Source organism: Rosa rugosa, chromosome 5 (genome assembly GCF_958449725.1).
Source record: "Rosa rugosa chromosome 5, drRosRugo1.1, whole genome shotgun sequence".
In the NCBI taxonomy this organism is placed as follows: Eukaryota; Viridiplantae; Streptophyta; class Magnoliopsida; order Rosales; family Rosaceae; genus Rosa; species Rosa rugosa.
In genome coordinates, this window is record NC_084824.1 from 27,451,072 (window position 1) to 27,471,299 (window position 20,228).

General features: G+C 39.1%; 1 pseudogene; it reads right to left on the reverse strand.

Annotated features, from left to right (window-relative positions):
- Positions 1-265: 265 nt before the first annotated feature.
- LOC133710780 (probable aldo-keto reductase 2) lies at positions 266-18,565 on the reverse strand (annotated as a pseudogene).
- Positions 18,566-20,228: the final 1,663 nt, after the last annotated feature.

Sequence of the window (20,228 nt, forward strand, 5' to 3'; positions counted from 1 at the left end):
TAACAACAAACTCGATTAGAATTTAGAACCGATTTGAAAGAAAGAAATAAATAATAATAAGGCTTAAAAACGATACTCGTATATTTTGATTCCGTGATTTGTATCAACCCCCCTGAAAGATTAGTGAACAAAACCAAATTGAGGTTTCTTGGAAAGTAATTTCACACTTCATTGTGAAATTATCAATTGCAACTATCAATTGCGAGTCAAAACACCTGAAGGCTGAAGCTACTGATAATTTGTTTAATATCCCAAAGTATATCACTCTAAAAAACTACTGAACCCACAATAACTACTTATTCTCAGAGTAAAGAAATTCACTAATTGTTCAAGGTACAAAGAGGCATTACTATGACATCACTTGAGAGGCTAGGCACATACTTATGTGGCTTTCCATGAAGCCAGTGGTGGAGTTTCAGAGTTCATCCATGTACTGATGCCAGTTTGATATCTGTCGCCCTTAACAACATCTGTGGAAGCAAAAGATTCAAGCTCAGCCATATCTTCTGGTGTCAGTTTCTCAGACAAGCCTTTATGTTTTGGTTAAAATTCTCAATCTTAGTAGTTCTGTGTGAAAATACTCGATGGAACAAGTGTTGATGAATCACTTTACTTCTATGAATTTATTTAGAGAAAGTACAATTACGAGATTTGCTAACGCAGTGTAAACCTCTCCACTGAGGAAACTTCACTGCGTGGCTTTTAACGTAGCCAACACGAATAAACAATCCAATATGAATCAAAGGAGTTTACAATATACAAGTAGTGTTGTTCATAACAAACACTTTCACTTAGCAACAAATGCCAACTTGATTTATAATTGTTCTAACTCCTAACTAACACAATAGACCTTTCTAGACAATCTATCTTCAATCCTTCCTTGCTCTTGATCGAATCACTGATCTTGAGAATGATTTATGAGCATGATTGATTATGCAAATGAACATATGAAACACATAAATGAGAGTTTTCAGAAAACGATTGAAACACGAATACTAATGATTCAATAGCCACAATTTTTTCAATCGAAAATCTCTACATCGAAAATAGTTTTCAAAACCTTTTATAGGGAAGCAAGACTCCCCCTCAATCAAATCTTATCTTAATTACAAAATAAGATAAATATAGAAAGGTTTTTAAAACTGTTTTGAACAAGTAATCGGATATGCATACAAAAAGAGATTTTGAGCATAAGTACAATTAATGCATATCAATTTAGAATCATGCAAATATGATATGAATTAAATACACCTCTATCTCAAGATCAGTGAATCAACCTCTTTGAATCTCTCTTCATGATATGATTCTGCGATCTTCTTTTCCTTGCTTTAGGTCACCGAGCAATTAGGAGAGATAACCTCCTTATTCTTTGCATGTCTGTTTTCCTTGAGATCTTGGGAAAGTCATGTGTTGAGGGGAGTAGTCCAAGTACTTACAATCTCCCCCTTTGGGCAATCCCATTCAACACATGACGATTTTTCATCTTGGTATTCCTGCATGTTATGTTTTAAACAGACATATACATATTGTGAACGAAAGGTGCTAACTTGGAAAAAGGAATCAGTTTCCATCCTTTTCCTATCCAAGTTGCCAAGATAAAACTACTTAATACTAATAATAAGAAGCATCCCAAGATCTGTGCTTATGCACTTACAACTTCAAAAGAAAATAACTTTGTCCATAAAAAATTAAAAGTGCAAAAACAGAAACAGCAATAAAAAAATCTTTACTTCTCCCCCTTTGAATGGGAGGGCACGTCGAACTCCTCAATAAGTTTGGTGACTTGGTCCAGAAACTCTTCTTCATCAATGGAATCCGAGCTCTCCTCTGGGGCGATAGGCTCCTGATATTCCTGCATGGCGTTGGAAGGACGGGGAGCGTCAAACCCGGGAGGGTGGCGCTGCATGTTCCGGATCTCCTGTGTGAGGGTGGTCAGAGCATGACGAGTACGAACCAGAAGAGAATGCATGTCGTCCATGTCCGTAGTAAGGCAGGCAATTCGCCAGTCGGCCACCAAGATCTGGTCACGGAGACTATCCAGAGAGACAGGAGGAGGAGCAGCAGAGGATGCATCAGAGGAGCGAAGAGGAGGGCTCCGACTGCGTGCACGATGCATGCCAGGATGGAGAATACCGGCTCTGGCAGCGGCCTGACGGCCTTCCTCTGGAGGAGGCAGGCGGCGATGTCCACCAAGTCGAGTGGTTTGCTTTGTGCGAACCATGGGGAGAAAGCAGTTGGTGAAAGAACCTGCACACAGAGACAACCAAGAGTAAAATCCGAGGGAGACAAGAGAGGCTAGATATATTGAACCAGTAGGGTTAGAAAACCAAAGGTTACACCGGTTGGGATAGCGTCTCAATTGGGGAGAGGAATTATGACAATTAGTGTTCCGAGATACACGCATGCAACTTACTTCTCCCCCTCAACTTAGGCTTAATCAATAAGGAATTTAAGTGCAACCAGATGGCAAGCAAAGAAAGGAAAACGAAGAGACAGAAATATTCCCATAATCTGCAATTATATCACATGATCGTTTCCTTGGCTAAGTATCAAGGCAATGAATGCATTGGTCATATTGAAGAGAGAAAATATAGCATAGTTTAATCACAGAAAGCACAAAGCACGTAGTGAAAGGAACATAGTTCAGAGTACGAAGCATGATGTATTCTATCAACAAAAAGAATTGGTACTCATAGGCAGACCGTAGATAATAATGCTGTGATGAAAGTGAATATAACCAGGATGTGGGGCTTAGAGATAAGTTTAGTGACATGGAGAAGGAGTGAAGTAGGACCAACCATGTAACCAAGCTCATGATATCTACTGAGAAGAAGTAGGGAATATTGTTCCCAAGCACGAATTTTAAGTTGAGTCAGTGACCTCTTTTATTTTGTGACAATTTGAACTCATGTAGCAAGAATCTTCTCAGCAACTCCCAGAACAGATGTTCTTAGGGTACTAAACATATCAAGGATGCTCCATGGAGAGATTCTCGAGTCGTGGTCAGCAATATTGTATTTTACGTGCAAAGATCACTCACCAACTCGTTTCCTGCAAACCTTAGAAAGTTCACCACAACTAAGACCTGATTACTCGGAGAGATGAGAGATAGTTATCCATTCTCGTTTCTTGCAAACCCTAGAAAGTTCACCACAACTAGGACCTGATTACTTTGAGAAGAGGGAATGAATCATCTGAGCATTTTAAGCAGTTCTTCTACTTCACTGAATCTCTTGTGACAGGAAACACATAGTATGCCACCACATAGGCTATGAGTGCAAAGTAGGGTTACGTGATCTAGTGACTAAACATGAGTACACAATTGTATTTGTCCAGAATAAGGCATGGCAATAACAGATACATAGTTGAAAATATGTACATTTCACTAGTGACTGTGGTCAAGGGATACTAAGATCACAATTTCCTCAATCAATAGTGGACATTCATTCTTGTGCCTTAATGCTTAGAACATATCCCTAGGGCATTTCTCAACATCTCAAACCTAGCAGTGTCAAGAGGCTTAGTGAACAAATCAGCAAGTTGATTTTCAGTGGGCACAAAGCTTAACTCAAGTATGTTTTGTTCAACCAAATCCCTAATAAAATGATATCGAAGATCAATGTGCTTTGTCCGAGAGTGTTGAACAGGATTCTTGGTAATGTTGATAGCACTAGTGTTGGCACAGAAGATAGACAACTTACCTTGAGGAATGCCATAATCATGAAGCATTTGTTTCATCCATAGCATTTGCGTGCAACAACTCCCAGCTGCAACATACTCAGCCTCTGCAGTAGATAGAGAGATGAAATTTTGTTTCTTGCTATGCCAGGCAACCAGATTGTTGCCAATGAAGAAACATCCCCCTGAAGTACTTTTTCTATCCTTTAAGTTTCCTCCCTAGTCAGCGTCAGAGTATCCTGCAATTTCCACGTTAGTATCGAAGGTATAGAAAATTTCACAGTTAACTGTACCAGATATATAGCGAATGATTCTCTTGACAGCTTCCAAGTGTGATTCTTTAGGATTAGCTTGAAAGCGAGCGCACACTCCTACACTGTAAGATATGTCGGGTCTGCTGGCAGTGAGATAGAGCAGACTGCCTATCATACTACGATACATTGTGTGATCAACTGATTTCCCATCTTGGTCTTCGCTCAGCTTAGTAGTGGTACTCATGGGATTGCTCACTGTCTTCTTAGATTCAAGACCAAATTTCTTGATCAGATTTTCAGCGTATTTTGTTTGAGAGAGAAATAAACCTGTGTCCATCTGAGTTACTTGCAGTCCAAGAAAGAAGATTAGTTCACCACACATGCTCATTTCAAACTCACTTTCCATGACAGATTGGAACTCTTTGACAAGATATCTAGAAGTGGAACCAAAAACAATGTCATCAACATACACTTGGGCAATGATAATGTCATTTTTGGTTCGTTTTACAAACAATGTTTTATCTATAGACCCTCTGGCATACCCTTTTTCTACAAGATGAGTGGAGAGCCTCTCATACCAGGCTCGGGGAGCCTGCTTTAGCCCATAGAGAGCTTTCTTGAGACGGTAGACATGATCTAAGTTATGTGGATCTTGGAAACCTGGTGGCTGTTCCACATAAACTTCTTCCTGAAGGTTCCCATTTAGAAAAGCAGTTTTGACATCCATTTGAAACAATTTGAACCTAAGATGACATGCTATGGAAAGGAGTAATCTAACTTATTCTAATCTAGCCACAGGAGCAAATGTCTCGTCAAAGTCGAGACCTTCAATTTGAGAGTATCCTTAAGCTACTAGTCTAGCTTTGTTTCTAGTCACATTCCCTCTTTCATCACTTTTGTTTATGAAAATCCACTTGGTTCCTATAACATTGCATTTACTAGGTCGAGGTACCAAGTACCACACATCATTCCTAGTAAACTGATTTAGCTCATCCTGCATGGCACTAATCCAGTTATCATCCAATAAAGCTTCCTTAATATTTTTTGGTTCAACGATAGACACAAAACCAAAATGAGATATAATGTTCATGCTTAGCAGATTTTCAGTAATAAAGCAAAGTAATACATTTCCTTCACTTACCTCAGAAGCACTTACCTGAGTTGTAGCTTTTCTCCTTGTTGTCAGTCCATCTTTCAGATTTCCAATGATATCTTGAGAGGAGTGGTCCTTTTGAACTTGCTTGAATCCTTTCCTTTGGATGGGAGCTGGTTCAAAAATGTTGTCGGGGATCTCCTCTTCCTCTTCATCAGTTGAGGCTTCTGCAATTGGTGGTGGTGTGATAGAGGAGGGTGATGGATCTGCATATGATTCTTCCTGTTTTACACATTGATCATCAATAGAAACATTAATGGATTCCATAACAACTCGGGTTCTTTTATTGTAAACCCTATATGCTCTACTGTTTAGAGAATATCCCAAGAACACACCATCGTCACTTCTAGCATCAAATTTTCCAAGGTGCTCTCTATCTCGTAAAATGTAGCAAGGGCTACCAAAAATATGAAAGTATCCAACATTTGGCTTTTTACCTTTCCACAGCTCATAAGCTGTTTGATCAGTACCTGGTCTGAAAAATACTCGGTTTATTGTGTAACAAGCAGTGCTGATAGCCTCAGCCCAAAAGTTTGTGCTTAAACCTGCAGCATGTAACATTACTCTAGCCATGTCCAGCAAAACCCTATTTTTCCTTTCCACAATGTCATTTTGCTGTGGAGTGATTGGAGCTGAGAACTCATGAGACACACCAAGCTCATGAAAATAGTTAGAGAAAGAGGCATTTTTAAATTCAGTACCATTATCTGATCTTACTCTCACTATGCTAGTATTTGATGACTTCTTTTCAATGATCAATTTTTGACTCAAGTTTTTAAAAGATTCAAACGTTTCAGTCTTGTCTTTTAAAAAATTTACCCAGGTGTATCTTGAGAAATCATCGACAACTACTAGCATGTAGCTCTTACCTCCAATGCTTTCAGATTGAGCTGGTCCCATGAGATCTATGTGTAAAAGTTCCAAGAATTTTGTGGTTGTTGCAGAATTCACCACCCTGTGAGGAGCCTTGGTTTGCTTTCCAATTTTGCAGTCTCCACATATCTTGTCAGTTTTGCCCTTTAAATTTGGTAAGCCTCGGACACATTGCTTGGAAGATAATTTCAGCAAGTCCTGATAGTTTACATGTCCCATATTTTTGTGCCAGAGTTCAAAGGTTTCCTCTGTAGTTTTTACAGACAGACAGGACTGCAAGCTGGAAGATTCATTAGCTTGAATGTGATAACAGTTATCAAAAGATCTCTTACCTCCCATGACACCTTCTCCTTTCTGATTTAAGACTAAACATCTCTGTTTGTTAAACCATACATCTTCGTAGTCGTCAGCCAAATGGCTTACGCTAATCAGATTTGCAGTTAAGCCTTCAACGAATAGCACATTTTTGAGATTAGGTATACCTGGGGTGTTCACTGTACCTCGAGCTAGAATGTTTGCTTTCCTTCCATCTCCAAATGTGACTGATCCTGTTGTGTTCTCATCTTCAAAAGAAGCAAACCAGGATTTGTCTCCAGTCATGTGTCTAGAGCATCCACTGTCGACATACCAGAAATCTCGTCTCTTGTCAGCTAATGCAGTTAGGGCTACTAAACAAGATGCCTCAATGTGAGAGCTTTGTTGAGTTTTGCTTGCACAAGCAAAGAGACAAGTATGATCAGTTTTATCAATATGAGACTGAAGATATCTACTTTCATTTTTCTTGGTCCAAACAACTTTTCCTTTTTTAGTTGGAGGGTTTCTCTTTGAAACAATTTCTGTTAATTTGTTTATGAGTTCTTTTTGTTCTTTAAGTTCAAAACTTAGAGATTCAACAGTGCATTTTTCTAGAGAGTGCTGTGGTTTTGAAAATCTTTCATTACATCTAGGTCTGATATGGCCTATCTTACCACAGTGATGACATGTAGGAATAAAAGGTCTAGGGTTTGCGTACCTGTTCTGACTGGTGTGACACTCTTGGTCAAGTTTTACCTGGAAGTTTTGATTTGGTTGACCTTCCTTCACATTTTTGACAGAATCATCAGTGGAGACTTCTTCCTTTTCAGCAGGTGGTCGTGATGCTCTTACGAACTTGGTACATTTGGAATTCTTTCCAGTGTATCCTAACCCACAAGTGTTATGAGGAGCTTTTCCGGATCCGAGTAATTTGGACATGGCAATAGAGCTGACATCGAACTTGGTGAACCTTTCTTGAGTCGATTTTAACTCTTCTTGCAATGTTTCGTTTTTAACCAACAGTTCCAAGTTCAATGCTCGTTGTCCTTTAACATCCAGTTCCAGTAATTTTATCTTGTTGAGATACTCATTCCTTTCAGTCTTCCAAGTCACTATTCCTTGGTCACCTTGTAAATCGGCTGCTTCACCTTGTAAATTTGCTGATTCCAATAATTGCTCCATTTTTTCTTTCTCGGTTCTCAGAAAATCAAATTCTTTTTCCAAACTCAAGTTTTTTAGCAGGGTTGCTTTTGAAGCTTTGTAGAGTCGTCTGCAGCGGATATTTGTTTCATCATCAGAGAAAAACTCATCACTATCTGAATCAGGTTGATATGATGATACCAGTGCTACGTTTTCAATTTCTTGAGACTCATCATCACTCCAAGTTGACAGTAGAGACTTGTTGTTGCCATTTTCATGCTTCCTATTTCCACATTCGGTAGAGATGTGACCGTAGACACCACATTCATAGCACTTTGGCTTTCCTAAGTGATTTCCTTTGAAGTATCCTTTTCCACTCTTGTTGGTGTAGTCACTGTGATTGCCACTGCCGGTATAATTATTCTTTCTAGGAGCATTCGAATTTCTAGAGGAGTTCTTGCTTTTGAGAAATCTTTTGAATTCCTTTCTCAGTAGAGCAAGATCTTGTGTTTCCTCTTCTTCTTCTGTTCCTTTCACTGCCTTGAAGGCTACACCCTTGTTTTTCTTCTCAGGTTTTAACCTCATCTCATAGGTTTTAAGATTTCCAATGAGCTCATCAAGTGGGTACTCGTCAATGTCAAACGAGTCCTCTATGCTAGTGACTTTTGAATGAAATTTTTCTGGCAGGGCCCTGAGTATCTTTTTAACTATCTTATCTTCATCAAAAGGTGCTCCCAGACTACGACACTGACCGGAGATTTTAAGAATTCTACCATGAAAATCATCCACGGTTTCATCATCTCCCATAGTCATGGTTTCAAATTCAAATATCAGTGCTTGCAGTTTCTGTGCACGTACCTTCTTATTTCCTTCATACGTAGTCTGTAGAAGATCCCATGCTTGCTTGGCAGTGTCACAGTGACTGATTCTCAATTTTTCTCGTTCAGATAGGGCTGTGAAAATACTGTTCTTAGCCTTGAAATCTGCTTGCAAATCACGAACTTCTTCCTCAGTCCAATCCTTCCTTGGTTTGGGAGTGGCAGTGGAGGAGCTTTCTCCTTTTGCTTTTACCATAGGCAAAGTCCAACCATTTTCTACAATATTCCACACATGTTCATCTTGAGCATAGAGATATGATTTCATGTAGATTTTCCACTGAGTATATTTTTCACATCCACCCTCGAACCATGGAGGACTATTTATAGATCCGCCAGCAGCCCTATCACGTGAATGTTCCATCTTTCCTGGGATCACTAGAAGATTCTAGAACCCGCTCTGATGCCAATTGAAAATACTCGATGGAACAAGTGTTGATGAATCACTTTACTTCTATGAATTTATTTAGAGAAAGTACAATTACGAGATTTGCTAACGCAGTGTAAACCTCTCCACTGAGGAAACTTCACTGCGTGGCTTTTAACGTAGCCAACACGAATAAACAATCCAATATGAATCAAAGGAGTTTACAATATACAAGTAGTGTTGTTCATAACAAACACTTTCACTTAGCAACAAATGCCAACTTGATTTATAATTGTTCTAACTCCTAACTAACACAATAGACCTTTCTAGACAATCTATCTTCAATCCTTCCTTGCTCTTGATCGAATCACTGATATTGAGAATGATTTATGAGCATGATTGATTATGCAAATGAACATATGAAACACATAAATGAGAGTTTTCAGAAAACGATTGAAACACGAATACTAATGATTCAATAGCCACAATTTTTTCAATCGAAAATCTCTACATCGAAAATAGTTTTCAAAACCTTTTATAGGGAAGCAAGACTCCCCCTCAATCAAATCTTATCTTAATTACAAAATAAGATAAATATAGAAAGGTTTTTAAAACTGTTTTGAACAAGTAATCGGATATGCATACAAAAAGAGATTTTGAGCATAAGTACAATTAATGCATATCAATTTAGAATCATGCAAATATGATATGAATTAAATACACCTCTATCTCAAGATCAGTGAATCAACCTCTTTGAATCTCTCTTCATGATATGATTCTGCGATCTTCTTTTCCTTGCTTTAGGTCACCGAGCAATTAGGAGAGATAACCTCCTTATTCTTTGCATGTTTGTTTTCCTTGAGATCTTGGGAAAGTCATGTGTTGAGGGGAGCAGTCCAAGTACTTACACTGTGTATAGGGCACACATCATTTCCTTGGTGATGAACCCAAGCCAGGGCAAGTTGAGATAGGGTATATCCCTTCCTTGCTGCAAGTTCACTAATCCGCTTGAATATTGTTTCATTATGTTGTAGGTTTTCAGCTCAGAACCTGGGCAACTTCTGCAACCAATGCAGTACATGTTGAGAACCAAGACAAACAGTTTTATCAAATCAAATGTTATCCAAAGGCACTATAAGCATATTGAACATAGCTTCTTTTTAATACAAAGAGGTGGATAAGGAGTCCATGACAAAAAAAATAATAATAATAATAATACTAAAGACATGACTAAGAGACTCAGCTGCCACCATACAAGCCTACACAAAGAACCCTAGACTACAGTTGCTTTCAAATCTAAAACAACTGAGGGCACGCATAATCTAGATATAGAGGCCCCATAATCTACCCAAAACCTGACTCTCACCCTAAGTTCTTCCAACTTGCACGACCATAGGTTTCAAAGATCCTTTTATTTCTTTCCTTCCAAACCATGTAAATCACAGCTAGCACCCCGCAACCCCCAAATGATTTTCGGGTTTACCAAACGCAAAAGGCTTTGCACTTCAAATCAGTCCTCCCTGATGAACTTGCCCAAGCTACCCCACCACCTTAAACAAATTTTTCCCTACAAATTCAGCAGCTTCACATTGCACAAATACATGATCAACACCTCCCCTTCTGTGACTTGCACAAATATTGAACATAATTATGTATACTACAAAACAAATTCCTGGCAGTAGTGGCTAAGCTCACATAAAAATCTAGGGGCGGATGGCATATTGTTTCAGAATTTTTAATAAAATTTCACGTAGTTTATAAACCAATCTAATAGAACCATATGAACATATGAAGGCTTGGAGGAGCCAAGCAGGGCAGCTCAGGCCGCAACATGGCTCCGCCACTGCCTGGGCACCTTCCTCATCATTCCCATTGGTATATGAATTGTAGTAAGGATGTCCACTGATGAAGGTTCTTATGATCATAGAATGGTAGTCCTCTTATTCAGTAACCATGACATTCCACTGTCACTAATCAAATATCTAATCAACTGAGGTAGCCCCAAAACTACAGTTATTGCTTGCAATTAAGGAGAGCTGATGAGCTCCAGGTTCATGAATTTGTTTCTACAGATTCTCATGAAGTGAGGGAGTTTAATATCAAACATTCTCAACAATAGTATGATGATACATGTATTAATCATATAATGCACATGCACTTCAGAATCGAATTTTGTAACATATTAACAGACATTTCGGGAATCATTGTGTCACGCCCCAAAATTTGGAGGTGAAAACTATACTTTTATTAAGTCGAATTGAAATAAAGAAAAGCTTCGAAATACACTTTAGTTCACTTGAAAAATAAAAACTTGAATAATAATAAATAAATAAAAGGTAATGGAAGCTCCATTCTAAAATTTAGAACAATCTTAAACAAGAAACTTGAATTTTATTCTAGGGGACGCTGACCCAACCACTAGCTGCTACCAAGTCTTCTAAGCATTCAATTCATCTTCAGTACCTGGAACCGCAACAAATTACTAATGAGATATAAACTCAGTAAGTAACTATAACACACCACGTATAACAAATAGGAAGGCATTCCATACTTATATACAATATAGTAAAATGCATAGTACATGGAGTGCACTCAAAACAAATCAAACTGAACTTTTTAGGTCCCTCTAGACATAACATACCAATGAGACTCAAACTTATCAGAAGTGGGAGACAGACGTCACCCGTCGGTGATGAACCCACTATGTGGGCCATTTAACAGACAATGCAGAACTTGCAAAGACAAAACAGTGCATAATTTGCACTTACATAATAGATTTCTCTCCAGACAGCCTACTGGTATTGATATGCCAAGGGAGTACCTAGCAGAAATCTCTTTCAAAACTAATCAAATTTTGCATGATGCATACGTACTAGTACAAGCCAAAGCACTCACAACGGAAACAAAAATGGTGCACTCAAAATCATAAGCATATAATATATAATATAGTAACGTATCATCAATAATATATTTATCATGGTTCCAGAGCAAACAAAAGTTACTTACCTCAACTAACCAAGCTATACAAGCAACTGGTACAGCGTCCTAAGTTGCGGTTTCTCGGCCTAAAGCAAACAAAAACTCAAAATGAGACACGAACTAGAACCTTATAACCTGGGGTAAAAGCAATCTGGCAGGGCCTATGTTCGAAGGAAAAATCTCACTTACTACAGTCGTTAATCAAATCCCTTGAAAATTTACAGTATTAAACTAGACATGCTCAAGTATCTACTGTGAAAATATCAAGTCAAAAGAATAATAAAAACTTGTCCAAATAATTTTCTAAAACCGACATCTGTTGCTGCCAGGAAACGAAACCTTCACCAACAATGACTCTTCCAAAAATTTCACGGGATTCAATATGAACTTAAACTTGTTGAAATTTGGCAAGTCTATTTAAGGCTCAATATTTAGCATATGATAAAAATTTGGGAGCGAAATCAGTTTTTCTAGAACCCCAAAAGCTGTCTTCAAAACAGAACCCAAAATAAGCCTCTCCACCTAAACCGCTAGATTCAGATGGTTAACAAATTTTATAAAAATAATTACGAATGATAAATTCATTAAAATTTTACCCCAGAAATTATACATAAAGAGAAACGTTCCAGAAAAATTTGACTGCTAAAACAAAGCATTTATTTCTTCAAACAATGACTGTAACACGTTCCTAACTTCTGTCAGCGCAGAAAACCTGTTTCCTCTATGTCAACTTTGAAAAATCACCATAAATTCGATTCTTAATATTTTTCTGTGAAATCAACGCCAAAATAACCCTTGATAAGTCTAATTTCAATTAATGAAAGAATCATAATCGTTTAAATAAAAATACCTGGTCGAAATTGTAACAAAAACACCTGATCTCAGACTTGATACATCGTCTCAAGCCTCTGTGGTCAGCGCAGCCTAACCTATTTTCTCCTTTCTCTATCCTTGCACGCAGATGTTTCTCTCTCTTCTTTTTCTACCTTAAACATGTGTAAAAGACTTTTCTTCTCTCTCAAAACTCATAGGTTCAATTAACTTATTAGAAAATATCTGATAAGTTTCAGACTTCTAAGTAAACACAACCTCTTTGTAACTAGTTTAAAATTCCTATTTTCCTTTTTACTAAAATAACTAATTAACCTTAAAACTAACTGTACAAAAAAATAAAAAATAATAAAATAAAGTCTCATAAAAATATAATATGATCCAACAACAAAATATTTCACAATACCAAAACAAATAAGGTCTACAAACAACAAGGCCACAAAACAAATTAAGTAAATTGGTGGATATCACACATTGTTTGGAAGACTTTCAATGAACTTGGCCCCCAATGAAAAAAATCCTCTTGCTAGAGGACTGTATGCAACAACCAATGCCAAGTTCCTTGTATTGATTCGCTGCCATGGGTTGTAATTGGGGATTTCAATGAAATTCTTAATAATAGTGAGAAGATCGATGGTCCTGTTCGATCTGAAAGACAAATGAGAGGTTTTCGTGATGCACTTGGTTACGCTGACCTTCTTGATCTAGGGTTCTCAGGACCCCAATCTACGTGGTGGAATTCAGTGACCCAACTTAGGTTGGATAGAGCAGTCTGCACACCTTCTTGGTGTGATATCTTTGGCCATGCACGTCTTTTGCATCTCCTACCCAGCGATTCTGACCATGTACCGTTACTGTTACAAGCTAGTACAACCCCTTTGGCAAAGAAGAGATGCCATTACCGATTTAAGTTCGAGGCTTATTGGTTACTGCACGGTGAGTGTGATGGAGTGGTGAAAGATGCTTGGTGTACTGATATGGCTGGTTCACCAATGTTTCAAATCACAAAGAAGATAACTCGAACACGGTTGGAACTAGATAAATGGCAGAAGCAAGCCTTTAAAGGTAGACAACAACAAATGCTTGGCATTAGGGCAAGATTGGAGGAGCTACTTGATGTCCCATTATCTGATGTTGTACAGCAGGAGAAGAAGCAATTAATGACTCAGTTACAAACTCTCCTTTCGCAGGAAGAGAGTTTTTGGAAGCAGAGATCTAAAGTGGCCTGGTTAAAGGACGGAGACCGGAATACCGGGTATTTTCACCGGAAGGCAACGAATAGAAAAAGGAAAAATACTATTTGTGGTCTGTACAATGCAGAGGGCAAGTGGTGTGAAGATGACGAGGGAATGGTGGATGTGGTTACATCTTATTTTGCCTCTATGTTTTCTGCTTCGGATATAGACTCTGAAGCAATGGAAGCAACTCTTGCTGCAATCCAACCATGTGTTACTCCAGCCATGAATGAGCAATTGTGTGCTCCATATTCTCAAGAAGAAGTAAAGTGTGCTTTGTTCCAAATGTACCCCACTAAGTCCCCAGGTCCGGATGGGATGCCTCCTTTGTTTTTTCAACATTATTGGGAAACTATTGGCAATGAGGTCACCGAAGCAGTTCAAGATTTTTTACAATCAGGTCAGTTGCTAAAGCAGATAAACTTTACTCATATTTGTCTCATTCCCAAAGTGTCTAATCCAGAACATATGTCAGAGTTGAGGCCTATAGCGTTATGTAATGTTATCTACAAGATTTGCTCGAAAGTCATTGCTAATAGGTTGAAAGTGATTTTGCCTACTTTGATCTCTCCTTTTCAAAGTGCTTTTGTGCCGGGGAGATTGATCACGGATAACATTCTTGTGGCTAATGAGGTGGCCCATTTTGTTCATAATAAAAGGGAGGGCAGTGAAGGTGTTATGGCTTTGAAGCTTGATCTTAGCAAGGCTTATGACCGAATGGAATGGCGTTTTCTCAGGAAGGTGATGGAAAGGTTTGGCTTTGCTTTCAGTTGGATTGAGATGGTGATGCAGTGTGTAAGCTCTGTGCGGTATTCTTTTTTGGTACGTGGTAAACCTAGGGGTTATCTTATCCCTAGTAGAGGACTGAGGCAGGGTGACCCTTTATCTCCTTATTTGTTTCTTCTTGGGGCCGAAGGGTTTTCAGCTTTGTTGCAGCAAAAACAAGAATTGGGACTTCTGCCCGGGATTGAGGTTTGTGATAATGCTCCCTCTGTGAACCATTTACTTTTTGCGGATGATAGCATGCTCTATGGTAATGCTACTCTAGATGATTGTTATCAAATTCAAGATGTTATTGAGACATATGGTAGGGCCTCTGGTCAATTAGTTAATTTTGATAAGAGCTCTGTGGTTTTTAGTAAGAACGTGTCGGAGTTCATGAAGGAAGAAATTTCTAGTCTTTTGGGAGTTGCAGAAGTGGAGTCTCATGAGAAGTACTTGGGGCTGCCAACTTATGTGGGAAGGAAGAAGACTTCTACCTTTCAATACATCAAGGATAAGTTGGCAAAAAGATTAGCTAATTGGCAAGATAAGTTGTTGAGTGGTGCTGGTAAGGATATTCTCATTAAGGTTGTGGCTCAAGCATTGCCTACTTGTGCCATGAGTGTGTTCCAATTGACTAAGAATTTCTGTGATGACTTAGAGCAGATGTGTGCTCGCTTTTGGTGGGGAAGCTCTCTTGACAAGAGAAAAATTCATTGGAAAAATTGGAAAGCATTGTGTAATCCTAAGGAAGAAGGTGGTTTAGGGTTCAGAAGTTTGTCCAATTTTAACTCTGCAATGCTTGCAAAACAGGCTTGGCGTGTTGTGAATAATCCAAACTGCTTGGTTGCTCGAATTTTCAAGGCCAAATATTTTCCGGATACTTCTTTCTGGTTGGCTAATTCTCATGCTACTCCTTCTTTTTCATGGAGAAGTTTATTTTCCACAAGAGAACTTTTAAGGCAAGGCTCTTATTGGCAGGTTGGTGATGGAACTAATGTGAATATCTTGTCTGATTGTTGGCTGCCAGGGGTGCTAGATTACAAACCAATGGAGAATAATGTGGTGGCTAATGAGGTTCGACAGGTCAGTGACCTTATTGCTCCTGCAGGGTTGTGGAATGTTAACTTGGTTAGACAAATTTTTCCTATAGCCGAGGCAGAAGCTATCTTGTGTCTTCCCTTAAGCACAAGAGCTGTTGAAGATAGAGTTGTGTGGAGGTTGGAGAAAAATGGTAAGTTTACTGTTAAGTCAGCTTACCGCTTTGATTTTGCTAGCTCTAATGTTAGAAGGCCTTTCCAATTATCTGTTGGAATGAGTTTTTGGAAAAAGCTATGGAAGGTTCATATACCTAACTCTGCCAAGGTTCATATCTGGAGAGTTTGTCATAATATATTACCTTCATTGGAAAGGCTTGCGTCAAAAAGGGTTATACTGGACTCTTTAGTGTGTGTTCTATGTTCTTCTTCTTTAGAGACTACATTGCATATATGTCGGGATTGCCCTTACACTAAGCAGTTGGTTCAAGCTAATGGAGTCTTGGCTCAGGTGTGTTTTAATCCTCATACAGCTCACTGTGATTTATTGGAATGGTTTAGCTATTGTGTCTATGAGCTTGCTTTAAAAGATTTGGGTGACTTGATTTATATTCTTTGGGGAGTATGGAAGGAACGAAACAATAGAGTTTGGGAAAATAAAAGGCTTCCTGCATGTGATGTTCTACTCAAGTCTATGACTCGGTTGCATGCATACAGATTTTATAACTTGAAGGTGGGAATTGGACGTCCTGTGCGGGTTGTTCGATGGTCTGCACCACCTTTGGGTTGGTGCAAGATCAATGTAGATGGATCTTATAATCACACAACAAAGAATGGAGGCATTGGTTTTGTTATTCGAGACTATCAGGGTGTGTTACTTGCTAGTGGCGGACGACCACTACATGGTCTTCTTTCGCCTGAACATGCAGAAGTGCTTGCTTGTAGTATGGCAGTGCATTTTGCTGTAGAAAATGCTTTTGTTCCAGCCATTTTGGAAACAGACTCTCAACTTGTCCAGAGGCAGTTGACAGGGCTAGATGGGATTAACACTTCTATCTTGGGTCGAGTTTATGAGGACCTGAGGCTAGCTTTGGAAGGTCAGAATAATATGAAGATTGTTCATATCAACAGGAGCGCAAATAAGGTTGCACACCTTATGGCAGCACGAGCTTATTTTGAGCTGCAAGAGTTTTTTTACTTTTCATCTTCCCCTTCATTTTTGTCAGCTGCATTAGCAGCTGAATCCACCCCTCTGTAATTTCCTAAAGTTCAATAAAAGTTCTGACCTCTTTTCTCTCAAAAAAAAAATGCCAAGTTCCCTGAGAAATTTGGGATAGTAGTATTACAATTAATTGCTAACCACCCTTATTAAAAAACTAGTTAGTTTCGTCAACCCTTACCGACAAGTAGGAACTATTTCTTCCTCCACATCTCTTGACCACAAGGACCACTCCAGCTGCACAACAGTTATTGGATGAACAACATCGGCTCTTCTTATTGTTGAAGTTAACGCCTCAGACAGACCAATGTACCTTATCTTACCCTCTTCAACTAATTTCTTGAGCTCGCTACCTTGTAAAAGACATAAAAAATAAATTTAAGAAATGAAGAGCATGCTCAAAATAAATGAATTATGCATTTGAGCAACAAAAAATTAATAATCTAGTAGGAAAAGATAGATAGCAACCAGAAAATAGAGCAGATTATGTGAACTAACAAATTTGGACATGATATGTAGTGAAAAGCATGATAGAATCTAGTAGTCAATTGTGTTTAACAAATAGTAGTTTACATGTCAAAGCACACTTGATTCAAGATTAAGAATTTCAGGACTATAGTCATAATCCCAACCAAAGGATGCAATAACAATGATCACCCGCACTTCTATTGCATATCACTCATATATCATAATGTAAATGTCTCCATATACATATGAGGAACCATAGACATATGCCCATGAGAAGAAAAACACAAATAAATGGAAGTTCACAAACTATCACTTGATCCAAAATTTAAAATATAAGGGCTTTAGTTGTTAATCTCTTAATAGATGCAAACTAGTCACCATACTCTGCCACACTAGCTTTTCTCCACATATAAGGTACATAAAACTTATAAAAATTAGGAAGGTAGCACAAGCACAGACATAGTACCCCTAGATAGCACAAAACCTACCCCTAGGCCTAGGACCCCATTATTCCCTTTCTCTTTTCTTCCGTCCTTGTACTAGGCAATTTACATCTCTTTTCATGGGGTAAGGGGTGGAGGAGCTTTTGTAGTAAATGTGGGTCAATCAAATATGAAATGGCTTGTTTGTTATTTAGTAAGAAGCAGATTCACACAGATATAGATCCTTTACATTCTTGGTGATCCTTGGTTTCTAAATGTGGTCCATTATTAAAATTAGGTGATAGTACAATTTTAAATTCTACTTTTACAACTCAAACAAGATGAGAGAACAGTGGTGAGGGCAAAAGTCCAAAACTGAGTTCAAGCAAAGCTTGACTTGTGGTCAAGCACTCACTTCCATTGGAAAAAACACAAACGACAAGAAATTGAAGAATTGAGAGATCAAATTGAAGAAGGAAACAAACCGTGACTTCAATGGGACACGGGTGTCAATTCGATGCTGATAATAGAGATCAATAGAATCTACACCAAGTCGTTTCAAGCTTCCTTCACAAGCAGACCTGACATAAGCAGCGTCGCCTCGAATCTTCGTTTTGTTGTCTGCAGAGCTGATACCAAATTTGGTGGCCAATTCAACCTTGTCTCTCACCCCTCCATTCAAAGCCTGAATGATTTATTCAAGTCAACAATCCAAATAAGCTAGCTCACAGTGGCTACATGCAAAGAACAACAGTGCTTGATTATTTTGCCCAGAAGAAGTTTGTTGGTGAAGGGACCGTAAACATCAGCGATATTAAGGAAGGTGACGCCGGCGTCGATGGTGTGGTGCATGAATTTGATCATGTCCGGTTCGGGCTTTGGGGGGCCATAAAAGACAGACATGCATATGCAACCCAATCCTTGAGCCGAAACCTCCACGCCTTGTGACCCCGGCTTCATCTTCCTCATGATCGCCATGTGTTTGTGTTAATTTGTGAAGCAGATGGTAGCAGAGTGAGTGAGGGAAGATGAGAAGACGGAGTGAGGGACTGCGGCCATCGTCGGTGCCAAGTGTTGTTCACTAGACTCATGCTCTAATTTGGAAGCGCAATGTCCTACCTCCCAAGATTTACTATTAGACGGTTGTTTTGGGAAGTGAAATTTACATACTCCCTCTTTTCTTTTTTAATAATTTAAAGATTTGTCTGGGACAGAAATATATTACAACACAAAATCATGAGGCGCAAAGAGCCAATCAGACTGTTAAACGCTCTTTCTCTCTGCTAGGGCATACTTAAAAAACCTTTTACTCCGTCCGGCGGTGCGTTCCTTGGACGCTGTCATCGGACGGGATACTCTCTTCGCTGTGGGTGACGGCTGATCTGGTAAACCAATATCTGGGGGTGATGGCTCGATCTGGTGTGGGGATGAGGTGGGTTGGTTGGGCTTTGTGTGGTCGTTTTGTCGGATCGATCTGGTGTGACATTTGATCACTGATGATAGAAGGAAGATGGCTGCATGGATCGCTGATGCTAGTGTGATTGCCGGTGATGGCGCCCTCGGTCAAGCCTGGATGGGCAAGATTGTGAGCATTCAATCAGCCTGCGTGGTAATGGTGAGACGGCGGTGTCGTTATAGGGTTCGAAAATTGTGGCTGAGGGTGGTGGTGTGACGACAGCCGGGAACGGTTGGCAGCGGAGCACCTGGTTCACATCGATGATGGCGGTCAGGCAGAGGCTGGGCTGGGCTGGTGTATGTTTTTTGCTTCAGATCTAGGTATTGCGCCTGGATACAGTGGGCTATATTTTTTGTTTTGTCAATTTATGTTTTATTTTGCTGTTATTTTTTAGTAGCATATGGCTTGATGCCGCATTAATAAGTCACTACCAGTGTTTGGTAGGATGAGGACAGCTTTGTGCCAATTTATGCACCTTGTGTGCCTCGTCTCCTCTAGATAGGAGACGATTTTCTTGCTTTGTCAAATGGCCGCACCCCTCTAGTGGCAGTAACTTGTCTGCTCTAGGTAGGCAGCGAGTTCCTAGTTTGGTCAAATAGTCGCAGCCTCCTAGTGGCAGGATGAAACTAAGTGTCGTCGGATTTATCCTCCGGAGGCAACATAGTAAGAAAGCTGTGCAATTGGTAATTATGCTACGTTGTAATCGGGTTACATATTGAGTTATTTTTTTGTTATGTCACTGCTATGTCAAGACAAATGGAGTAGCCAGAAGAGCACTTTTTGCTAGTTGGTGCTTGTTAGAATACATGTACTTTATAGAGATTCCTGATATTATTTCGGGACATACTCTAGATGCTTATTGTAATCAGGAGTTTGGGCTCCATGTCTTCCCCTTGTATTCGACAGTTTCATTAATCAAGGCTTGAGCGTAGCCGCACCAGCCCTTTTTTCAAAAAAAGAAAAAAAAAAGATTTGTCTTTAGTAATTACAATCAAAAATGGAAAGAGGGAATGTGAATTATAAAATGGGGAGTGTGGATTTCACTCTCCTTATTTTTAAGCGTTTTAATCCACATGTGTCAAATCTCTAACACAAGTCAGAGTCAAATGAGTCATGTAACTGAATTTTTTTTCTTTTTTCTTTTTAAGGGAATTGGGTGTCAATTTGTTAAACATAAAAGTGGGT